This window comes from Columba livia, chromosome 16 (assembly GCF_036013475.1).
Source record: "Columba livia isolate bColLiv1 breed racing homer chromosome 16, bColLiv1.pat.W.v2, whole genome shotgun sequence".
NCBI classification, from domain to species: Eukaryota; Metazoa; Chordata; class Aves; order Columbiformes; family Columbidae; genus Columba; species Columba livia.
The window spans coordinates 111577-134238 of record NC_088617.1 but is presented as its reverse complement, the minus strand read 5'-3'; the positions used below and the strand labels follow the sequence as shown (position 1 = coordinate 134238).

At 48.0% G+C, this 22662-nt stretch overlaps 1 long non-coding RNA gene across 2 annotated transcripts in view; it reads left to right on the top strand.

Moving 5' to 3' along the window:
- The window catches only part of LOC110358998 (uncharacterized), a 44417-nt gene that overhangs the window by 4661 nt on the left and 17094 nt on the right, over positions 1-22662 (top strand). Inside the window, exons 2-7 of one of the 2 annotated variants that reach the window (XR_010466505.1) lie at positions 18580-18667; positions 19912-20002; positions 20200-20381; positions 20480-21442; positions 21601-21683; positions 21967-22446. This is a non-coding gene — a long non-coding RNA (uncharacterized LOC110358998). Of the gene's footprint in view, positions 1-18579; positions 18668-19911; positions 20003-20199; positions 20382-20479; positions 21684-21966; positions 22447-22662 lie in introns of both variants that reach the window. The other variant, XR_010466504.1, reaches the window with a different exon arrangement.

Sequence of the window (22662 nt, the reverse complement as noted above, 5' to 3'; positions counted from 1 at the left end):
AAAAAGTGCAAGCCGATGAACTGCTTCCCCCGCCCCAGATAGCGAGAACCGCTGTGCGAAGCTTTCTAATAAGCTGATTAAAGGTAAAGGTTCCAAATTCAATTTGAAGTGTCAGTATGAAACTTTGTAACAAATGAAACATTTTTCAATTACTGGTAATATGAAACAAAATAGTGGGAAATAGAAATGGCAATCTTTTTAGGTAACCTGAGGGCCATTTCCAAGAGGCACTGCGCATTAACTAAGCAGTGAAATTTTACATCACTATTTTCCCCTGTGCCCATAATAGCATAAAATAAAAAGATTTTAGATAAGATTTCATTCAGTGAATCAATTGCAAAACCACACAGAGCCTTAGTGGGCATTCAGTCCTCAATCTAATGGAAATTTTTACAAGAATATCAATGCTAAGTTGATTCCTATAGCGGAAAGCACATACAAAGGATCCAATTACAGATTGAAACCTTTTGCTTTCTAAGAGACTTTTAACCCCTAAGGCACTGAGTGTGCAAAGGGTTAGTGAAAAGTTTGTTGATGAACTGGGTGATGGTCTGATTGCTGCTCTCCTATAGCTGCTTTTTCCTTCTGTGAATAGAAAATAACACTCTGCAGTTATGGCAATTAACAGTAGCACTGAAGCATGCAGTGAATATATTGGATCCTAGAGGAAAGTCACAAGCTGGTTACATTAACCATAGGCAGCATATTCCAAACAGATTTTAATCCTAAAAAGAGATCATGCCATGAAAATGGTAAGCAAGGAAAAAGGCCTTATTAAATCTTCTGCCAGGGAGTCCTCAATGGTCAGGGAATTTGTAATGCAGGAACAGAATCAGCAGCAGCAAAAAGTCAGGGGGAGAGAGAAGGGTCGTAGCATCACCTCCCCAAACCATTGCCGAAACAGCATCGGGCTCTCGGGGTCCCCGCGACCCAGCGGCCGGTGCACTGGCGCTCCGCTCAGCATTTCCCAGCGGCTCAGCGCCAGGCTGGGAGCACCTCCCGTTCAGGTTCTCCCCTCCGTGGTACCTGAGCAGCAGAAAAGCTTTACAGTAGTTTTTAAAGCAATATGCGCGGAGTTGGAGTGTGCAGGTTTGGAGTTCTGCTATTACAAGGCCATAGGCAGCTTTTCTTACTTTATGTTAAAGTGTTTATTATTTCATTGTTGAGACAGGGGTGTTTCGTCTGGTGAAGCCTCAGATGTGGCTCTTGTCTGCTCTGAGTGATGAGCTGGTTTTTCAGTGAGCAGCTCATGAGCAAGGACATTTTGAGGTGGATGTGTGTAGGCTCGTAGCAGCGGGGTCTGCAGTGCGTGCTGCTCTGGTGCTGCTGCTGATCATTTGGCGGAAGAGGCAGATGAATTTCTACATCCACTTTTGAGCACTTTTGTTGAGACTTGGGTCTTCGTCCTGCTTAATTTCACCTCCCCTACCATTGTGCTGCCATGCTTTATTACAGGACTGTGTGCACCATGTACACATATATGAGCCACTGTCCCTAACTGTGTATTTTAACCCAGAAATGAAAAAGTGAAAAGGTATGGCTGGCTATGTGAGTAAAATTTGTTCTATTCCCACTTATGATCCTATCTAACTTAATAGCAGTAACTCCTGATTCACGGTGGAGTAAGGCAGAAAAAGCCCGTGGCAGAAGTGTTTATGAGCTGAACTCTGAACTGAAACCCTGGAGATGGAAGTCCAACCACAAGCTTCAGATCTGAATCCAGATTTCAAATGCCCCAAAATTTCAGTGGGTTGGGATCCAGGCTTTTGTTCTGGGCCCGTAAGAGTCCAGTGAAAAGTCAAGCGTGGCGTTTGTTCAACACCCGACAGCACTCTTTCTGTTCTTCTGAGACTGCAGAGATGAAGAGAAGCGCGACATGCCCTGGACAGCCCGGCCGGGCTCCAGGAGGGAGTTTCCTTCCCCTGGAAAGGATGAAAAGGGGGCCTGAGCCAGGGTGCTGGGCGAGCGTGTGTGCCCGCGGGCATGCGTGGGGCCTTCTGGCTTCTTTTCTTGAAATGAAAGGCAAGAAGAAAATAGGGTCAAAGTTCTTTTAGTCTCCACTGGTTGTGTTTAGGCTGTGCACATCTGAGACTTGTGGGAATGCCAAAAATGCCTTGTGCGAACCAAGCTTTCTCACTTATCCCTGGTGTATTTTGAAAGACTTTCATCAATGTCCCCCAAGTCCAAACTGGGTCTCAGATGATGGGTAGTGAAATCAGTTAGTGTTTATTCTTGCAGGGTAAGCTCTGTGGATAACTGTTGGTACTAAGGGATCCCTGTAGTTGCTGGACAAAGATAGACATCCTCTAGGGACAGAAGCTTTAGGTATCTACGTCACTATAGCAGGAAAGGAAGGAAGAGAGGCTACTGGAAAGGAGCACGTTGCTCAGACCCTGGTTGCCCCAGGCAATGGGATGCTGGCACAAGACACTGGGTTTTCCCTGGAGGAAGATGGATCAGTCTCCCACTGTGTTGTGACTTCCCAAACGAATAGACATCCTGAGATTTTCTCATGAATACTCTGGGGTTGACTTTGTCCCCACCACCCACTGCTCTGGGGAGGAAGGGAGGCTCTCGGGAGCTGATTCGCTTCCACGGGGAATTGTCTAGATCCTGTTTCCCACTTGTGCATCTCTTTGCCTTGTCCATCTGGACATTTCAGGCCAGCTTACGCTCCTGTGATTGAAATGTAAAACAACCTTCAGTGTAGCATGTATCTATGAATCTAGTTTTTCTCTTCAAAATGACTTGATGAGATGTTATATCAAGCTGCTTGTCCAACTTTATTTGGGCCAACTAATATGGCCCAACTTTGCTGTTTTAAGCTTAAACAGTTTAAACAGTGCTGTCTTTACTTGGGTGTACCAGCAGCATCAAAGTCTCTGTCAACACTCAATAAATAAGGCAGCACACAGGCTGTAACTTCTAATGATAAATACTGCCAGTATCCTGTGATGTGCTTTTTTTGGGGGAGTGATGAAGCATATTGCCATTGAATACAAAAAGAGAATATTCTGCAACTAAAAGCAGCTATATTTAGAAGAGGAACAACTGCAGCAGGCAATGGGGAGTGCTGAGGTGGCTGTAACTGATATCCCAAAATGGAGGTCAGTAACGTGACCTTTCTCCTTGGCAGCCAAGCAGCTGAGCCTTGTTGTTTGTCTTTTTGGACAAATTACAAGAGCAGGAGAGCTGCTGCTTGTTCACAAAAGTTCTAATCAAATTGCTATAAATTACAAAAGAACAAACAAACAAAAATGTATTTACGACAAATGTGGTAAGTTCTCACATGCTAGGCTGGCTTCGGAGCTCGTGCTGAAGGGGCAGGCACAGCCGTGGTTTTCCCTGCAACATGAAAAGGAGCACAAACATTGAAAACTTTATTGTGGGAAAACAGTAAAACTAGACATTGCTTAGCAAATCTTGTCTTTTGAATGTTCTTCAAATATTCTTTGTAATACCATGAAACAATCCATTTTAATCAGAATGTGTTTTCCGAAGTTAAACTGCTTTTGAATTTTCTGCCCAGCTTTAAATTGAGAGATTGGACGTGTTTGTTAGAATTAGCTTTCCACTTGAAACAACAGTAGTTTTGGGGGTAACACTAATAATTAGTACTAGAAAACATCCTTGTAATATGGCCCAGTCCCAAAAGTTCTCTGAGTGATCGGAAGAGTCATCAGGCCCACAGCAGGCGCAAAGGGTGGCTGAGTGTCCTTAGCGGGCACCTGGCTGGGGGTACCTGCGGCTGAGCAGTGCGGGGGCGCCGGAGCCGGGCTGTGCCGGCGGAGCGAGACGGGACGACGGGCACCCAGTGCTCGCGCCCAGTATGGGTCATCGTTCATTGCGGCAGCATGGTCGTTCATTCAGGGTTCTTGCAACAGAGAGGCAGGGATATATCTGAAATAATATTATTTAGCTTTTGTATGTGTCCAGATAACTATCGTTGTGGTTTGTGCCATATAATTTTGAAAGTATTGCTGGAGACCTGTTTTTGAGGACGAGAGGTCCTTATACTCAGCTGTTCCACCTTGCACCATCCCCAGCCTTTAACTCACGTGGTTCAGATATATGGAGACAGGGAAGAAATCACTGCTTAGCCAAACATTTGAAAAATAGAGGTGACAGGTGTGCAAAACTCACACATAGATTCTCAGAAGAAACATCTTCTCTGCTTCTGTTGCATGCCTAATATGTTGACTTTTCACATAAACGCTGCTGCTGGATTTCTATCATTTGCCTTGTCTCTCCTGTGCTTTGAATGACCTTCAGCTCTAATTTCTTACAGTTCTCCTAGCGCTGCAGTTAATGCCACTTCCCTGTCATTAACTGGCTCGTTCATGAGCCCTACATGAGTGTCACTTTGTTGAGCTGCCAAGGCATGTAGGATATAACGCATCTAGCTTGTTTTCTTTTCCTACCCTCCTGGCCCTGAGCCAAAGAAATGCCATCACCTCATCACCTGCAGCTCTCCCTTCTAATATCTCTCATTTTAAATGAGCTCTCACACTTTATTCCTCAGGCATGGCAGGAATTTTACGGTGCTGGCACTTTAAAGAGGTGGCTGTGAGCACGCCAGGCCAGGACACGGCTCTCCCGATGTCAGTGGTCTCTTTTCTTCCTTTCCGCTGGCTGTGCGGGGGCAACAAGCTGACTCACCCTGGCTCATGCGGGGGCGAGTGCCGGGCTGGGACACACCGATGGGCAGCAGGGGCACACCGCTGGGCTGGGGCACACCGCGGGCAGCAGGCACACACCGCTGGGCTGGGACACACCGATGGGCAGCAGGGGCACACCGTGGGCAGCAGGGGCACACCGTGGGCAGCAGGGGCACACCGTGGGCAGCGGGGGCGAGTGCTGGGCTGGGGCACACCGATGGGCAGCAGGGGCACACCGTGGGCAGCAGGGGCACACCGTGGGCAGCGGGGGTGAGTGCTGGGCTGGGGCACACCGATGGGCAGCAGGGGCACACCGTGGGCAGCAGGGGCACACCGTGGGCAGCGGGGGCGAGTGCTGGGCTGGGACACACCGCTGGGCAGCAGGGACACACCGCTGGGCTGGGGCACACCGCGGGCTGCAGGCTGAACTGCAGCGTTTCCAGCGTGATCTGACAAGCGCTGTTTAAGGAGAACCTCAGGGCATTTTTCTGTGATTCAAGGACTGCTGTAAACCTGGGGTGGGCGGAGCAAGTGCCAGGGCTCGGCATTTCTCTCGTATGTACATGCTGGCTACTCTCTGGGCATTTTACCTTCCCTATTGAAAATCCAAAGAAAAGATCTGTGGTGGACTGAAGAGCAGACTGTTGGGGGCTGAGTCGAGTTGTTAACATTTCAATGCTGAGATCCAGGACTGGGATAGATTGAACTTGGATTTGGAAAGCTTTTCTGTACCATGCTGGGCAGATATATGTTTGGATTCTCTTCTTGTTTATGTATTTTTCTTGGCCCCCGCAACTGCGTCTGCATTGTGATTAAAAAGTATTTAATTAACATACAAAAATAAAATTAAAAAGTGTAATAGTTATTGTAAAAATAAAACTGTACCAAACCACTCAGGCAAACAGCACCCTGGGGAGCTGGTAAGCTTGGAAAATCTGGAAAAATACAACTACAACTGTAACAACTTCTCCCAAGAGCGGTACAACAGGCTAGGAAAATAAAACCCACCATCTAATGCAGCCAACAGCCTCCCCAAGGGCACCAAGGCAAGGAGAATAAAATGCACACCCAAAGCTGGAGCAAGAAAAGTACCTTTCCCCATGCTTGCTGGGTTTGTGACCAGCAAAGCCAACTGGGCTTTCCCTGGGATTGCAGCGCTGGGAGACGCAGAGGTGAGTCAGGGCCCTTTGAGCTGTGACACACCAGCCCTTTGGAGCCAGCTGCTTCTGTCAATGCTGGGCTGTCCCTGACTTGGTGTCTTGGCAGCAGCTGTTTTTTCTCAGTTCTTCTTGTTTTCAGGTCTAATGCTGCAGCAGCGAGGAGCACTTGGTGGTGACAGCCCTTTTCCCTCCAAGCAGCAAAAACATAATGCCCCAAATTCTTGCAATCTGCCAGCAAATTGTCAGCAGTGTCTGATGATATCGTAAGAGGTGTATGACACTGTGGAAGGCAGCTTAAACTGTTATGGTGTTGACCACATGCTGCAGAGAGGGGTAACATCTCCCCCAAGTACCTGAGGGCAACATGTGGAGTCAAAGTCTCGGGCTCTGGGGCCCTCTAAAGTCAGAGCTCACAGCTCTTGCAACCACCAGCTCTTTCCTTCCTGTGTTCTTGTATTTTCCCTAGATTTATTTCTAAATAGTAAATTCTTTTCTGTCCCCTTAGTAGGTAGGATTAAAATGTTTGGACAGAATTATCACGTGAATATGGGAAACAGAGAAGGGCTTAGAGTGGGAAACCCACGTCAGGGACATGGGCTTTGCAATTAGTCTTGCATGCTGTGGGGCTGGGGACTGTCATTATCTCTCAAAGACCCTGCCTTTTCTTGAGCCCTTTGAAAGCACTTTCCTTCCTCAGCTTCCCCATCCTGGGTGTTTCTGTCTGCCAAAAGCTCTTGCTTGTCCCAGGGGACCAGAACTGCACCGGGCAAGGGGCCTCTCTGATGCTGGGGGGTGGGTGGGGCAAGGGGCTGCTCAAGGGGAGCTGAGGGATCCGAGGTATCTGAGCCTCGCCACGAGGGGCCCCGAACGGTGGCACGAGGGGTGGAAGGGACGTGGTTAGATGCTTAGACAAGGATGCTTTGAACGTGGGAGATGATGAGCTGGAGTCCACCATGCAGCCGAGTCAGAGACCACTCTTGTGGGCAGGGCGAGATTCAAGGCACTCTCTGCCCAGGAACACTTCTGGCATGTCATTTCTTCTGGCTCTTTAGGCTGCCTGAGGGCTCACTAATGCACCAATGCATCTGTCTTAACTGAGGGATTTAAACCTCTCAAAGGCCTGAATACATAAACTCTTCTAAATTACTGTAGCCACATTTTTACTCCCTTTAAAAAACAAGTGTAAATTCCTCATGGCCAGCCAGTTTTTATGGATCCCTTCAGTGCTTTTGTGAATTGCAAGGTCCTTGGGCCCTAGCCATGAATATCAGGTTTGAAGCAACTGAATTATTTTCATGATTAAAGATAGTAAAGGGTTTACAGGCTGCTTTTTTTCGTAGAAATCTCTCTTGGTTACAGTTGTCCTGAGCTCTGTTGTATTTCACAGCAAATGAGATGGGAATTCACGCCAAAGCAAAAAGTTCACTTCAAAACCACAGCAGAATGGTTAATATAATGGCATAAGATTAGGCTTTGTTTTCCTGCTGGTACCTGTGGAAGCAGAGTACTTATCTTCTGCACTCAGGCTCACCTTAACACGAACAATGAGAAGACACCTCTCCTTTCTGCTGCCAAGGGAATTAAAATTAACGTGCCTTTCCACTACAAAAAGAGATGTCACCTGTCTGTGTCCAGCCTTCCTCCATCCACCATGTGTGCTGGAAATTGTGATAGTTTATAGTTTGCGTGTTCTTTCCCCACAGCCTCTGGACAGACCTAGTGTATTTTACAAACTCTTCTGCAGGATGGGATGGTATTACTGAAAGGCTCAAGGAGGCGGCTGCATGATGGCCGAGGACGCAGCAAGTGGGTGGATGAGCCTTGATGATATGAGAACCATCCTGAACTACTGACCAAGACAAGAATCAGTTGTTTGATGTGACTAAGCCATTTGGGGGTTTATGTTGTCCCTGACATTATTTATTCCTGCAGCCTCAGGCATTACCTGGTGCTGGTCCAGGCTGGAAACTGATGTACCAGGTGCTGGAAAGCTTGTCTAGAAATGGCCACATTCCTGTTGGCTCTGGGGCTTGACATCACCCTGTGGGGACAGCGCTGGTTCTGGGAAGCTCTTGAAAACCATCCTTCAGACCACCCCGCATCCTTTCCAGACAGGTGCTATATTTGGCTTTCCTACTATATGCTACTAGAAAGCAGAGATTTATGAGCCAGCTCCATGATATATAGCACTCGATCCTGGTCCTGATGGCTTGCAGGATTATGGACCTTGAATTGTTTCTGATCCCTTGGCCCAGCAATGCTGCGCTGGCCTGGCTCCAGGACGGAATTTAGCAAGTTCTGCAGCTCAGGCCAGTAAAACTTTCTAACTACTGACAAACGTGATCTTCCTTTGCTCTTTACCCTTGATTTTTCTCCATTTATTTTCCTGTCACTGAAATCCCTCATTACTCCCAGTTCAAGCTGTTCACAAACCTTGTTGAATTTCTGCAGCCATTTTTTTTTCTTCAGGCTGGAACTTTGGCCTGGCCTTATAATTACAGTATTATTAATGTATTTTTATCATTGTTAATTATTTTTACATGCTGAAATTGATTCAATATGCCTGGAGCTGCCATGCAGGAACATGCCTTGATTCTCTTCCAAGCTGGAGCCTTGTGCACCAAACGTGGAGAGTTCCAATGGTTTTAAATCACTATAAACCTCATTGAGTGATTTAAGTTATTGGAGCAGATTCAAGTTTTTATAAGCCCTTGAACGTGAACCCTGCTTGGATTCTGGGTATGTACAGTGCAGCAGGATCTAAAATTATTTGAGTGCTCAACATATTTTCTAAGCCCCCAGCTGGCTGGGGAATAATCAGCCTTGTCGGGCAGTGCACTGTGCAGGGACTTTGTATGATGGGAACCATTGCATTTTAAAGATGCTTCTAATTCCTTTAAATTGAAACATTCCTCCTTCATTTAAGGGACTTTGAGCAGAGTTTTCTGTGTGGCTTGAAGGATCAGCAGTATGGTGAAGTGAATTTCTTCCTGGGGTTGATGGATTGACTCCTGCTCAAGGTCAGGCTCGAGCGAAGCCATCACCACCCCGTCTCTGGTGACAGCCCACGGGAGCTGTAATCTGTGCCAGGACTGCAGGTGTTGGGTGGGCAAAGGGCTGAACCCTCCTTGCTGGACCTGGGATGTGATCCAGAGATCCAATGTCCATCCTGTTCCCTGTTTGGCTGCGTCCATGCACCAGCAGTCCCTTGGGCAGATTTTCTAGTCAGGAGGGCAGCAGGGGTATCAGGGGCCAGCAACGGGATGTGCCGAAATGTTTCAGCTCCCTTTTATTTCAAAAGGTCCCAGGTCAGCAAAGAGCTGTAAGAATGTAGGCCAGAGGAGGGTGGGAGGAGACGGCCAGCGGGAGAGCGAGCGCGGCAGAATTGCCCCGTCCCGCTCTGGCTCTCCTCAGTATTGCTCAGCAGTATCTATGCACCACATTAAACCTTCTCGATACCCCATAATGTGGATCAGCAAGTGCAGAGTCCGGAGACACCTGATGGACCTGGAATACCTGCCCGAACTCCGCAGGCAGCAGCTGCAGCCGCCAGCTGTGCCCAGCGCGTTTTGTGATGTCCCCGTTCGCTCGGGGACACTTGGCTGCAGTTCCAGCAGGCACAAAAGCAAGTGAGAATGTAGAAATCTTCTGAAAGCTAAAAAATGGCTTTGGAGTAGAAGTATTGCAGTACAACCGATAGCTTCGAGGTGCCGACTGCAAGGCCGGGTGGATTGCGGGCAGCAGAGAATCCCCAGTCCTGCAAAATACTTATTAATACTTGTTTCAGATCTCAGTTTTTATGGACAACTGCATAACATCTCCACTTTAATTCCTTGATCTTGAAATCAAATAGAAAGCTCTTTTTACACTCACAGGTGCAGCTGCTGAACGCGTTGCTGTAGTCTGGATTTTTGCCCTGATGAATTGTTTGGTTTGATATCATTAGGTACGTAGGTGTGTATGTGAACCTGTGCAGTAAAACATCTGAGGTTTGTGCCCAGCAGACTAATTCCTGCTGCTCCTACTCAGTAAATAACGGCAGCCTGGAGACCCGTGAGTGGTGAGGACCTTAGAAAATTCAGATGCTTTTAGTTATGTGCCTATATGGATTTAATAGTCTCAGTTTATTAAAAAGGTAGTTTTTTAATCCTAATGAACTAAATTCTGTCTTGAGTTACTACAATGTAAACCCAAAGTACCTGAATAAAGCAGAGAAAGCCTGAGGTTTTCCCACCTATCAGTGAGGGCAGAATTAGGCCCGTTATACTGCTCAAGTCACATTTTAATTGCAAGAGATAGTTTTATTAGTCATCTTAATACTAATGACAGTGCAAACCCCAGGCTACTGTACATTTAAGGAACAGGTTCTTATATTTTAAACAACATATAATTCTCCTTAAAACCTCTTTTATTAAAAAGTTTTAAGAATAACATTAAATACATAAACAGCCATGTTAATTAGATTATATAGTTAATGTACATTGGAACTATGACTTACTGCAGAGTTACCGACCCTGAAAGCACATTTTGATCGTTCCAGGCTGTAATCCCTGCTTAATCCATCCCCAGTCCGTCAGTCAGGGGAATACAATCAGGATATTCATGATCACATCAGACCAGAGATCTGGAAGAATTTAGAACTTTGCAGAGCTGGATCCAGAAAATAAGAAAGAAAAGCGGGGGGAATGTTTCCACTGGCAAAAGGAGCTGCTGCCAGGAAAAACACGATTGTTGACTTGGCCCATGTAATTGAATTTTCTACTCAGAAGTAACTTACAAACCAGCAACTAGGAGAAATTATCAATATTGGGAACTCTCATAATAACAAAGCAGAGGAGTTTTACCTGGCACAGCACTCTTAAACATAGTTTTTCTCTTTTTTTAACATAGTGCTGTGTTTTTTTCCTCTCCAAGTTTTTGCTATCATGAAATAATTCAAATTGCGAAAGCAGCAGGAAAAAACACCCCTTTCTTGGGCCCCCTGCCTCCCAACATCCACCACGGCCCCGTGACGGTGCCCGCACAAGCGGTGTCCCCGCGGACGGGGAGACCCGCGCGGGGAGGGCAGCCGGGCCCCTGCCAGCTTAGGGAAGGCTTACGGGTCTGCGCTGCCTTTAAACGCCTGATTCGTGTCCCGGTATTTCTGTAAGGATGTGCAATTTAAAGTAAAGGCACATGTCAGTAGTGAAGGTGCCGTGTATGTAAGTGACACCTCTTGTAACCAAAGAGATGTGGGGATGTTTGTCTTTTGGGGACTGCAGTGATTGTCTTACGAGTTATTTCAATACCTTCCAGACTTGAAAGTATTTTCCGTGGAAAGATATAGAGAAACAGAGACCATTAGGAAGAAAGATGTATCAGATAGAGGGGAGGAGACCCTGGGAAACTGGGTGATTAAACCAACACTGATCAGCTTGGGGTGGACGAAACCAAAAGGGCTCTACAGATAGGGTGTATGCGCACTTGCCATGCTTACTGTGAAACGCAGGGTAATCCTCCTGTATCTAGCTGTGATCCTGCCTCTCGGTGACAAGATGTAGTAAATAACTTCTGTCAATGGTGTGTTATTCTCTCACTTTCAAATGGCGAGAGAAACTGAGGAAGGAGACCATGCTATCACCTTTGTTGCAGTCTTTAATAGCTAAACATGTGGTGTGATTTTTTTCCTGTCTATTTAGACATCCAAATCTGGTATTTGGTTACTCAAATGAGCGTGTAACAGCTTGATCTGGCCATTTCTGCCTTAAGCGATGTGAGGCAGTATTATGAAGACTTTTGCCTACTGTCTGATGCACAGCTCCTGTGATTAAGCTCAATCAGCAAGTGATGTTTTCCTCTCAAGCCTGAATGAATATAAGCATGTTTCACACTTTATTGTCTGGTTGCATTTTGGTCCTTTGCCTGGATGGCAAAGGGTTCGATTCCAAAAGAAATGTTTCTTCGGTGAGCTCCAGCGCCTGGAGCTCTGCTGAGCTTGGACCAGCAGTGCTCTGGGCTTCCTGGGCTCTGGCTGACCTGTCAGAAACTCCCTCTTTTTAGGCTGGAAGGGCTGTTGGAGATCGTGCTCAAAGAATGAGCTTGCTGGGCTCTTGATGCTGGCTCCTCCAAGGCATGTTTTTCTCAGTTGCTGCATTATTGCCTCTGTCTTAGAACAATATCAATAACATTCTCAACATGAGAAGTGGACAGATATTTCTTAGGGTTTTTATTATTATTATTAAAGAGATAAAAACAAAATAGCTAACAGCAGGATAATCAATAGTCCCTGGGGTTCACTGGGATCTATCTGATACAGGCTCAATCAACACCCTTTTCCTGCTCTGATAGCAATAAAGTCCTTGGAATAGAGCATTGTCACAGCATCAGCCTTCTGCTTGTAAAAGAAATGCCTTGGCAGTTAGCAGCATGATGCCGTGATCTTGTTGACAGTGCTCTGTGTCATTGATACTGTCTCTGCAGCTTCTGTTCAACCACGATTTGTTTTCATTACGCTTTCATCCAAGCTCTCCCTTTTATAAGATATTTTCCTTCATTTTCTTACAGGTGCTACAGTGTCTCTTGATAACAGTGTAAATTAAACCTGCACTGAGGGTGTTTAATTTTATGTGGGCATTAAAAAGAAAAAAAGTAACCAGCAGCTCTGGGACCCATTGCCCGCAGTGCAACACGTCTGCTTGCTTGAGAACTTGAAATATGTCAGTGGTAGTTTGTTTCTATCAGAGTAATATGGTAGTTGTATATATGCCACTTTTCCAGGAATGTAAATGCTTCGTTAGTTCTGTCCCTGTCCTGAAAAATCTAATATGGCACAAATAAAGTGCGGTAAATGGTTTCATGGAAAGCAGATGTGAGTGCAAGCCTAGGCTCCTAGTGAAGCTTTAGGGGACTTCAAAGACTGAAAGAAAGAGCTGAACAAAATATTCAACTGTGCCAAATTTTTGCTGTTCTTGATGAAAGAGCAGAAGTGGGGGGGGGGAGGCAGAATCTGGTTCCTTGTTTTAATTTTCTACTAGCCTAGGGCAAGACTTTTAGAAGGAATAAATTACAAGCAAACAAGGAGCGAGACTGAATGGAGCAACTGCTGAATAAAGGGCATTCTTGGAAGGGTCTGGTTTTAGAGAACCTAGAAGCTGTCAGCTCGGTTATCAGGAGCTGTCCCTGCGCGGCCGTGGGGAGCAGCACCATGGGCTGTCCCTGCGCGGCCGTGGGGGGCGGCGCCGCGGGCTGTCCCTGCGCGGCCGTGGGGAGCGGCGCCGCGGGCTGTCCCTGCGCGGCCGTGGGGAGCAGCGCCGCGGGCTGTCCCTGCGCGGCCGTGGGGAGCAGCGCCGCGGGCTGTCCCTGCGCGGCCGTGGGGAGCAGCGCCGCGGGCTGTCCCTGCGCGGCCGTGGGGAGCAGCACCATGGGCTGTCCCTGCGCGGCCGTGGGGAGCAGCGCCGCGGGCTGTCCCGGCGCGGCCGTGGGGAGCGGCGCCGCGGGCTGTCCCGGCGCGGCCGTGGGGAGCGGCGCCGCGGGCTGTCCCTGCGCGGCCGTGGGGGGCGCCCTCTGCGCAGAGCTTGCGGGGCGGCCAAATGGAGGATGCTTTGAAAGTTTGGTGGCAGATGTGAGAGTGACATAAACGATTGCAACCTTTACAGTCCTTTTCCATTTGGGCTGGACTTGGAAATGATGCAGAATATAGATGGTGGTATTCAAGAGGCTAAAATATGCCAACTCTACAAACGAGGATAATTCATTCCTGTTGTTTTGGGTATCATGTACTACATAAGGATACAAAAAAAAAAGTTGCATAGAACAATCAGATTTTTTTCTTTCTTCCTCGGATACTGTGTGGGATTAAAGGTTGGGACTTAATGAGAGCTGGTTGGAAAATGGAGGAGAAATGTAAGAAAGCAACTAAGCCGTGTCACTTACGGCAGTTTCACAAAACGGTGCTTCATCTGTTCAAGATCTCTCTCGTCTCTCGCCTCTTCCCAGCTCCCTGCAGGCTGCAGCCCTGGGGGAGCTGTGGCTGGCCCGGCCTCGCTGGGGCAGCGGTGAAACCTTGGCCGTCCTCTCCGCCTGCAGACGTCTCTGTTGTGGGTGTAACTCCTGTCGGTCAGCTCTGCGTCGGCCTTGCTCCTTGTGGGAATGGGCTGATGAAGGGTCTTTATTGCCATGGCCAGGGAGGTATGGTTTGAGCTATGCTATCCGAGACAAATAAAATTCTCCACGTTTTTCCTGCTGCCTTGTACTTCCTTCTCCAGCTCCTGAAAGGGAGCTGCCTTTTAAGTAATATCAATCTACTTAGTTGCACGATTTAAAGCTTAATTCATATGTTTATTGTGACTGCACATGACAATGAGCTAATGGTTTGCAGAAATCATCCTGTAGATGGACACGTAGCTGCAAATTAGTTGTGAGACCTCAAGGCACGTTTACCAAATACAATTGTGTTGCTACATCTGAAAATAATTACACTTGCCTGAGTTTGGGCCAGTCTGCGTAAAGATTCTCCACACTGGGAAGAGCTGTTGGTGACTTGGCCTGTGGTTTAGGTGTAACTGTGGGGAGTTTTTAATTTTGATGGCATTTTTTTGTCGTGGTCACGTAGCACAGGAAAATAAAACAAAGAAAGGATTAAAAAAAATAAAATAGGTCAGCTGAAGTGGATGGGCAGCGATAAAGCTGAAGAAAAACCTGGTACTTACCACTCATTTTTCTGCAGTAGCCTGAACACCAGGCTGCATTCGCCAGTCGCTGCCTGCTGAAGCCTTCGACCTCTGCCTGCCCTTCGCTCCCTCGGTGCTGACAGCAAGTGAAGAAATGCTAAATTCATTCATCTGCCCGAGACCCCTTTGAAGTTCACCACTAAAAGCTCTATTGTTTTATTAGCTGTTAATGTGGCACGGGGGAATTCAGCTGCGCACAGCAGAGCTGGGGTGCGGGGGGAGCCCTTCCTGGTGATTTGTCACTCTTCAGCAGTATGACACACTCTGCTCTGCAAACACACTGGCAAGTCGGAGTGCTTGGGGCTGAGGCTGGAGCTGCTTGGAGCAGGGAGCTCCCACCACCATCAGCGCGAGTCCTGCGGATGGAGTGGCTGAGGGGTTAGGACAGGCTGAGGTCACATACCTTGATCTTCTCTGCTGGACGTTATGCAGGCCAAGGTCAATGCTAAATTAAAGATTGTGGGCTTTTGCAAATAGCCAACTATGCTGGCTACGCCTGGATATGGACTGTGAGGAGCTTGCTTGGCAGAGCAGGCGAAGTGGGGGCAGGTTCTCAGAGCCATGGCTGCAGATGCTCAGATCAGGGGTATGTTGCCTCTTCTCTTCCCTGGATTAAGACGGTTTGGGAACAAATGCTTAACCGCAGTTAATCTAAATCCCTTTTCTGCTCTTTCTGTGACACATGGCTTTTGTAGTGTTACCGGCCTCCTGGAGACTCTTCCAGCGCCAGCAGTGCTCAGTGCTGGCATTGTGGGACAGGGAGAGTGACGCAGTGTCTGAACATCACTACCGCTTCCTAATGAAACGCAAGCACATGCTGGGAATGCTGCTAAGCTGCAAAACGAGGCTTTTCTTTCTTCACATGCACCCTGCACAGACAAACGGTCAGTGACCCACAGCACCCATTGCTTCCTCCTTTTGGCTTTCAGCTCTTTGTACCTCACCTGCCTCCCGAGATGGAGAGAGCTGCAGGAACGTGCTGGACACAGGCACACTGGGCAGCTGCAGGCTGGCTCCTGTGCGTGATCTGAAAGCCGGGCACAGCACGCTTATGTGTTAGGGAAATGAAGCGGGTGTTGCCTCAGGCTGTTCATTGCTCGGCCCTGTTGGCAGGTACAAAAGAGGTCTCCCCAGAAACCACCCATCACTGCAGCTGCTGCTCCCTGCAAGCACAATGCAGCTGATGGCAGGAGCCGTGCCCTGGTGAACACGAACAGGAAGGCAAGCGCAGCCCAGCTCTGTCTGCCGGCACGCAGCTGCCTCGTTTGCTTTGCTCTGATTGCTTCTCACTGACTCAGCTTGGTCAGTCTATCACCAGAGCCCTTCCTCCCCTTCGTTCTTCCCAGTGCCTTCTGTGGCACTAAAGCTAACTCAATAGAAATGCAAAACTTCTGTCTCGCTTCTTCAGTCTGATGAATCTTGAGAACTTTGCTGAGGTGGCTTGGTGGTTTGCATAACTGCTTGGCTACACTCAAAGTGTAGCTTCTGTGACGAAGCATGCTCATTAAGAGAAAGTTTTCTTGTGATGCAGCATGCTCATTAATGTAACATTTTCCTGCGATGTAAACCCACTGCTGTTTGTTCCTGCAAACAGGGAGAAATGAGCCTCCCAACGTTTTCCCACGGCAGAAAGCGGAGGGGTCAGGAGGAGCTTGTTCACTAACATCCACAGCATGGGAGCGTGCAATCGATTTGATCTGCTCTGCCCTCCCCTCTGGGCTCGGGTGCAGGCAGGCAGGGCAGAACCAGAGCAGAGGGGCCAGGAGCTCGCCAGTGGCGGGATCGGCGTTCATTTTGGGTAGGGTCATCTAAAATTCCTGCATGTGTTCTGCATAAAACACATCCCTTGCTGCCCAGGAGCCATTAGGTTTGAAATGTATATCTGTGCTGAAGACTTTTTAAGGTTCATCATTACTGATCACAGTTTTGTTGAGAGGTAACCTTGCAAGGTGGTTATTATAGAACTAAACTCAATGCACAGCACACATTAAGCTGCTTTTAAGTAGTTTAAAAAACAGTGGCCTTTACAGGCTTTCTCCTAATATTGCTAGCGGATTTACATTCTTAGCAAAACCTTTGCAAGCACTTTGGTCCAATGTAAGTACTTGTAGACAGCAAAAACTACAATAATAGTGAAACAGCTATTCAGCTCTTTATAATGCTATAGAGGTTGGTGGGTTTTTTCTCTTGTATAAAATGGTGGTACCAATTAATCAATGAGGTACATGTGTAACTGCGTTACCAACTTTTGCATGTGGTCGCAGCTGCTGCGTGTGCAGCCTGGGCAGCTGGCGCAGGCAGGGAAAGCGCCGACGCGCAGCTGCAGCTGCTGCGGCCCCTGCTGCAAACCCAGCCCCTCTGGAGCAGGTAACCACACGCTGACCGTGAGGGAGACTCATCACTGTTGCTCATTTAGTAATTAATGGCTTCTGAGCTGCTGTGGGGCACCACACGCTGTTTCAGTGCACTTCTGGGTTTGTAAAGCAAGCCTGGGATATGCTGTTTTACACCAGGAGGAAAGTGTGCCCTCTGCCGATCAAATCTGCTGTACTCTCAAACACCACTCCTTGGCCTGATGGTTAGATGGGAATTGGGGGTGCAGCATGCTCCCATGATCCACAATTGCTGAATTAGGGAAGCTTTAGGATGACAACTTCCCCCTTGGAGGCAAGAGGTGTGGGTCAGCTTTGGGAAGACGTTATTCCGGGACAAACCCGTATGCAGCGTGGGACACTGTCCGGGTGGCCACACTGCGCTTCAGGGCTCCGCTGCAGCAGGGCAATGGATTGCTTCCTCGGCAACCGCTTTCCAGAAGCTTGAGAGAGATTTGAACCTTATCCCAAATTTCTCAGCTATAGCACTTGGAAAACACATTCAGAGGAGGCATTTACTCAAAATGCTGCTCTATAGAAATGGTTCTTTCATCGTGTTCCCATTAACCTTTGAATGCTTTTAAGAACTTTCTGCTCCGTGGGAATGAAACTGGGGAATATTTCCAGCTACTCAACTTTTTATTTCAACTCATGGAAATTGTTCAAACCCAAGTTATCAAACATTGTCCAAACCTGACTGGCTTTTTGTCTTCTGAAAACGCCCTCTGCCCCATTGTTGTGTCTCTGCTGTTGGAGCACTATTTCTGAATGTAAAGTAGGGGTTTGTGAAGCTCACCAGCACTCCCAGCGCCATTGCGGTGCACAGTGTCTCCCTGCTGCTTTGCAAAGGTAAGCTTGTGCTTACCACATTACTTCAAAACATGATAAGACAGACATTCTTAGCAAGTGGTTTGATACTTCATGGATCTGGCTTCCAGTGGAAAAATGATGTAAAGTCCTGGGTGATTTTTATGCCTCCATAGCCAGGTAAATGCCACGTAAGGTCCTGGCTTTCTCTTAGAAAACAACCAGTGTGTGTGCTGGGTTTTTCTCTTTCTCTCTCTCTATTTTTTTTCTTTCCCCTCCTCTATCTGTCTTTAATCTCGCAGGTACCGTTTAGGGGTTCTGAAGTGAGTTGAAGGTGGGACCGAAGGGAAGGTTGGGTGTTTTCTGTGTGTAGCTCAAGCTGTAATCGCATCAGAAAGTTCCCTGTCCAGTTTCTCTGCAGACCTCAGCGTCAGTCTGCATGTTAAAGCAGAAGGTGGAGGCTGGAACCGATTCCAGAGTCCCTGTTTTCTTGCAAAGAATTTGCAGCAAATCAAAGCGTAATGTCAAAAGTGGCATGTGGCTGTATGGGATATGAAGAGGCAGATTTTTGAGAGGTAAAAGCCCGATGCACAAGGCTGGTATTTACACATGCTTCTCCTAAGTTAATGGAGATAAGCAGCAAGGAAGTTCATGTTATCAAGTGCTGGCATCCAGCTGCACTGCCTGGTGAAGGGCCCACGCTGCCCCTGTTGTCACCCACGAGAGCAGCTCCTTGCACCGGCGCTTCGCTGTGCTGCTGGGAGCCACCTGGCTCCATAGGGGACGGACGGCCAGGACCCGTGAGCAGCCTGTCAGGGTCGAGTCCCAGGGCTTTGCCAGGGGATTGTACCCACAAAATTCTTCTCTGTTTCAGTGGGAGGTTTGATAAATTCAAGTCGAGTGGAGACTTTTCCATCCTTCAGCCGTGAAGCTGTCGCAGATGCAGCCAGATGTATTTCCAGGTGGGTAAAATTCCAGAGAAACGATGATGGATTTGACACATCTCACATGATGACAGCAGAGGTGCTGACTCCCCCTTCAATTCCTTCCCTTAACAGACAAGGTCTCTGGACCTAGCCCACTTCACCAACATGTACAGCATTTGTTTCTCTTTCTCTGCATGTCTGGTTGGCTTTACCTTCCTCCTGACTCGCAACTCCCAGCTCCTTTCCTGCGGGAAAGATTAGGAAGGATAGGAAGTCGTCTGTGCAAAAAGCATCCCTGGCCAAAGTAAATACGGGTCACAGGATTAGGCTTCATCAGAACTTTAAGTCTGGCCCAAGCTAAACAAATGAGCTGTCATGCTTTGGTAAAAGCTTCAGGATGAGTGAACTGGCATGACTGCAAAAACGGTAAAGCAGCTAATAGGTTTTGCAATATGGAAGCGCTCCTGACAGTCAAGGCTTGCACGGAACTTCAAATGCAGTTAGTTTTGTGTGCTGGCCTCGCTTGCTACCACGCAAACACGCCTCCCAAAGCACAGATAGCAGCACGGCTGCCCGCGGGCTGGTCTGCCCCAGGGCCCCTCGGCGCAGGGGAACAGCGCGGGATGTGAGGAACACCCTGTCTCTGTTGAACCCCACGTTTCCAGGCTGTTGGCACTCGGAATCTTTGAGCGAATTACAGATCTGCTTTGGAAAAAACCTCTGGCTGTTCAAAGATCTGATTTTTTTAATGTCCAAATATTTCCATAAATGATGTACACCATAGTGTGTGGTGATCGGGTAGTTGTTCACAAAAAAGTTTAATTGAAGTAGTAAATGGGTGTAATCTCGCAAGTTTCCCTTTAAAAGTACGAAGGTAATTTGTACTGAGAAGCCCGGAGGTGGGGATCACAGCAATGGAGCCGCCACGGTGCTGGGACAGCGGTGACGCTGCAAAGCACACAGAGCTGCGGAGATCTGCAGCGCTCTGTGCTCAGTAATTACTGGTCATAATGGTTATAAGGAGAGGAAAAAAAGAGGGCATTAAAATTCTTTCTGGAACAAAAGCCTGGCTTTTAATATTGTTTTAATGTACTTCACAAAGCTTTAGTTTAGAGCTAAGGCCAGCCTCTAAGTGTGCAAGGGCTGAGACCATTTAAAAAACAAAGTATTTCTCCCAGTAGAGACCTTGCAGCTTATCAAGTAACTGCAGGCTGCATTTTGGCCATTTTTAACTGGGCATTAAAAGTCTCTTTGACACTTGCTTTATTCCCCTACAATAGACCCTAACAGCCCCTCCGAGGCCTTCTTCAGCCTGACGTGTAAAATGTAATGGGGATTGGTTTGAAGAGTGGAATTTGACCTGAGAGAGATGTGAGTATTAGGGGACTACTTAGTCCTCAGTAGCACTTGGGGGCTTTTTGTTTTGTGGGGCACTTTATTACTCATTAGTGCTTGGGGATGCTGTGCTGTACTCATTAGTGTGCTGTCCGACGACTTTCTCTGTTTAAGCACTGCTGTGTTGTGGCAAAGCACATTACTCTTCCTCCTACTCTTGGTCTTCCTGCCAGGTCTGGGGCTGCTCAGGAAGATCAGGGTGTCCCCAAGGGTGTTTGTCAGTAGAAAAGGGCTGGGGAGTCCTGTTGGCCACAAATGCGACACCCGTGAGTGTGGGGGAGATGCTTGTGTTAACATGACCATAAATATACGGACGAGAGACCAAAGCAGACTCACAGGAAAGCTGTTCATGCTGGTGAGTCTTGCATAATTCCAGTTCAAAGACACTTAACAATGCAAGCAAGAGAGGAATTAATTTCAGCCTTGTCCTTCTGCTTCTCCTCATTTTTGCAGGAAAACCAGGAGCCAAGAGCAAGGTGGCCACCCAAGCCAAGCTCCTCTGCTGCCAAGAAACCCCAGCCCTGCAGCAGGCACCCCAAGAGCAGGAGGGGGTGCTGTGGGACTGGCAGGCTCTGTCACTTTCTGTTTCTGTGGAACAGCCGAGAATCCTGCCCTGCCCTGCCCTGCGCTGCCGTCTGCCTGCTTTGCGGTGTTGGCTGGTGGAGATGTGGCTGTTCATCGTGCTTGACCTCGGCCAGCCTCCCGGGCAGGGCCACGTGCTGAAGGGAACGAGGTGGACTCAGGGATGGTGCCGGTCTTTCACACTTTTGTTTTTCCCTTTAGCTTAAATTATTCCCAGACGTGTGAACTCAGCAAACAAGGATGAAGTTTTCTCCGCAAGGCGAGGTTTACTGCAGGCCTGGAATAGTGCCTGAGCTTCCCAGCGGTCAGGAAAAAGCTTGCAGGGAGCAGATAAGTGATTCCTTTTGTATTTTCCATCCATCAGAAAAAGCTGCATCTGAAAAAATAATAGCTGAACTGGAAAATAAAATTAGACAAGTCTGAACAAATATGGAAACCATCCCTGACCTGGTATTGGAAAAGAGTCTCAAATGTTAGAAAGGAGAGAAGCAGTGAGAGGGAATGGATGAGTTTTGGCCTCTGTTGAGTATACGGAAGGAATTATTTCATTCTCTATTTGTTCTCTATATGGCACTCTGTCTTTGTCATAAATATACGTAATAGAAAGAAGTTTTTTCAGAGGTCCCAACCAAACCATCTGTGTTGCATCTGTGGCTTTGAATATGTAAATATTGTTATTAGTAGTAGCAAAAGCAATCATAATGGCAGCAGGAATAGAAACACTATTACCAGTTGCAGGACTGACGTTTTTATTTGTATTGCTGCAGGAGGTCGCAACACGCACTGAGAGTTTGAGTAAGAAGGAAAGGGTGGCTGTTACCCCCGGGGCAGTCGGTGAGTGCAGGCACTGCCGTGGCTATGGAGCTGGGATGGCTGCGCTGGGACCGTGCTGCCCAGCACCATGGTGTCCTCAGGCCCTCGCAGAGGACCTTTCCAAGGGGAAGCAGCTCCTGGCAGCTGCCGGCTCCTTGCAGCTCCTGGCATCACAACAGGGAGAAAATTATTCCCAGTGGGGTGACCTCAGCTCAGTGGCCCGAAAGCACCTGGAGACAGCTGGAAAAACTCCCCAGAAAAGGTAATGATGCAATTCCTCCTTATCCAGAGGCTGAATTTGTCCCAGTAGGCCCAGGGACAGAGCGGTGTTTTCTGCATTGCCCAGTGCTGCACCTGAGGTCTCACTCCCAGCCCATCCCAAAGTATCTTGTCTCCATGCAGCCTTTTCTAGGGGAATGACCTGTCAGGGCAACTCATTGTGCCAGCCATCAGTGTCCTGGTATTTGGGGGACCTAACTTTTCTGTCCCTGCTTTACTCCTATGATTAAAAGTGACAGCAACTCTCCTCCTGCTACTTTATTAAGCAGAGGGAAGACCTCGGGGCTGGGAGAGCAGAGGCCAGAAGCAGTCGCAAGAAGACCAGGTAGAACAGGAAGAAACATAGAATAATTTTCGTTGGAAAAGACCTTTAAGATCATCAAGTCCAACTGCTAACCTAACACAGCCAAGTCCACCCCTAATCCATGTCCCTGAGAAGCTCATCTACGTGTCTTTCAAACCCCTACGGGGATGGTGATCCACCACTTCCCTGGGCAGCCTGTTCTGATGCTTGACAATCGTTCCAGTGAAGAAATTCTTCCCAATATCCAATCTAAACCTCCCAGGTCAGACACCACGTGTGGGGATTTGGAGGTGCCCATGCGGGAAGCAGCACTTCAGAGAGGACAGGAGACATGCAGTGAGAGGGAACTCTCCACCACACAATGGTCTTGGATCTGATCCACGCGATGTCTGGAGACACACAGGCTAGCGAAACACATCTCAACACATCCTTCTCACTCCAGGTTCTCTCCGGGTCAAGATGGAATTTTTGTTCCTATACGAGGACTGTTTTTTTGTTTGGTTTTGGTTGTTTTGCTGGATCTGTACTGCGTGTCGAGGGTTAAGATTGCGGGGTGACAATAAAACCCTGGCAGATGTATTGTTAACCCCCTCTCCCCCCACCACTTCCCCCTCCCTCTCCCCCCTTTTCACTAAGGAGAGGCGATTGGGAGGAAAAG